The sequence below is a fragment of the Homarus americanus genome, unplaced genomic scaffold (assembly GCF_018991925.1).
Source record: "Homarus americanus isolate GMGI-L3 unplaced genomic scaffold, GMGI_Hamer_2.0 scaffold18825, whole genome shotgun sequence".
NCBI classification, from domain to species: Eukaryota; Metazoa; Arthropoda; class Malacostraca; order Decapoda; family Nephropidae; genus Homarus; species Homarus americanus.
In genome coordinates this window covers 25,834-28,244 of record NW_024750119.1, presented here as the reverse complement: position 1 = coordinate 28,244, position 2,411 = coordinate 25,834, and positions in this window count along the sequence as shown.

Sequence of the window (2,411 nt, the reverse complement as noted above, 5' to 3'; positions counted from 1 at the left end):
TTATCAATCATGTGATAAGCCAGGATGGTATTCACAGCCATCTGTCTCCCCTTGACGCTCTTAACAATATACGACGCTGAGTCTGTGCTGTATTAATTGCTGCCACCAGTGATTTATGCTGATACCATAACTTAAGGACGATATTACTCTTTGCCTTTACACGATTATAAGGTCACCACATAGCTTAGGATCTGTGTTATTGCTCCACCCAAACTCACACTTCCTGAAACAAGTAAACTTCAACTTTGTCACAAGAATTGTTTGGTTATTTGGTTTCCATTCCTTACTTAAGAGTTCTGGATGAAACATCAGTTTATTACCGGATGTGACTCAATAACATTTTAATATTAGCTCTGATTTATTTCATCGTAACCAAACTGTACTTTAAACTTCTCAAGACTGTTCTGTGTGTCAGATGATTGAGCAGGAGGAGTTATAGTGATCGCCCCATAAGATACTTTGTGTGAGAGAGAATCACGCTACCAGTCACCTGCACCGTCCGCCTGGCTAACTTCCCGTACCGTCATGCTACCATTCACCTGTACCGCCCGCCTGGCTAACGTCCCGTACCGTCATGCTACCAGTCACCTGTACCGCCCGCCTGGCTAACGTTCCGTACCGTCATGCTACCAGTCACCTGTACCGCCCGCCTGGCTAACGTTCCGTACCGTCATGCTACCAGTCCACGTCAGCCTTATTATGATATGCTTCTGTAGATTTCACTTTTAACATTACAATATGAGCATAATTTCATCACTGAACTATAGTGTTACTTAAGGAATATAAGTTTCTGCTATTCATACTTGAGTACTTTTGTCACAAACTAAACTTTTCATAAGTTTGATATAAATCTACTTTTGTTCTGCTAGAAATTTGTACCTTTGCCTCATAACATTTCTTTAACCTTAATTAAAATAACAATCACATTTCGATTTAAAATTTGCAATATAATAAAAACTGAAACAAAATCCAAAAGCAAGAAAAAAAAATATCAAACTGAATAAACAGAAATAAAACAAATTCAGGAAAATATTTCAGACAAAATCCTGTTAAACTTTGACACAAAACATAAAATTTACATTAAAACTCATTACTGAATTAAATTAATTAGAGTTTTTCCTCTGAATTAATTATTTTGTCACCAGTCAGATCCAACGTTTATAACTAATTCATTAAGGTGAGTTAACAAGAGAGAATTATGTCATATAACTACAAATTGTTGGTGACTATTGTATATACTAACCTAGACTTGGTGTTTAAAACCTCAGGTGTTAAAGTTCAGCAGTACATTATAACAGGATGAGTTAGTAGAGACACATCTATAAATGTTCATGATATTGTCAAGTAGAGACACGTACTGTACACAGATGCCTTGTAAAGAGAGAGTGAGTCATTGCCTCTCGTTACTACACTATCCCCTACGGCGCTTCTCGCTCTCGCTGTCACTGACCTCACCTGACCTATCACAGCTTAATTAACTTTCTTATAAGTTAAATTACTGAAGAATAATTGAGTAAAAATATATAAAAAGAACAACACAATTTAAATTACATCTCAGACTTAAATGACAAAAACACTCAAGCAACTGAACGAACTTAAACGAAATACAAATAATTACTGAAAAATGACATCAAAGTAAAGTTGTATTAAAAAGTTGGTTAAATCAAGGAAGCGAGTGACAAGGAATACAAACCGGTACAAGAGAATGATAAATGTTAATATTATTTTTTACATTAAATAATTTGAAGAACTCATAAGCTGAAACAAAAAATATATTTGTAAATATAAGGAGTTAGTTATGGTAGGTCGAGTCATTTATTGCCGAGACAAGTTTGTTCAGTGTACACCCCCCCTACCATCATATGAAGACAACGAGTAAAACAAATAATAATACAAAACTAAAATAAAAAATAAAACAGCCAAAACACTTATTCATTATTGTGTCCAAATTTCATCTTTCTGGCTGAAAGAAGGCCAGAGATATCACCTGGAAAAACAAGCATACAAGTAAACAAGAAAACAAACAAATGAAGTAATGAATGTGTATCAATTCCGCATGCGTTTCTTGCGGCACCAGGAGGCGGAATGAAGGAAGGACGGTGTACAATATTATGCAATAAAGGCAGAACATGTACTATCCCTCCTCCTAGTCACAGGCCTGGCATTTGACATTATTAGGGACCTGCCACTCTTTGCCATAAACAGATAAAATGTACCGGGAACTTTCCCCCCACACACTCATCATTCTCTCACTTTATGTAACTTGACAAAACCTATGACCCTTCAGGCTTTTACGCCCTTAATGTACGAGTCATAAAGGCAAGTATGAACTTTTCATACTTCCCTGTTGGGCGCTGTAAACGCTTCTGCGCTTCACCTTGCACAGGATGTAAGGGGGTGCCCAATAAACT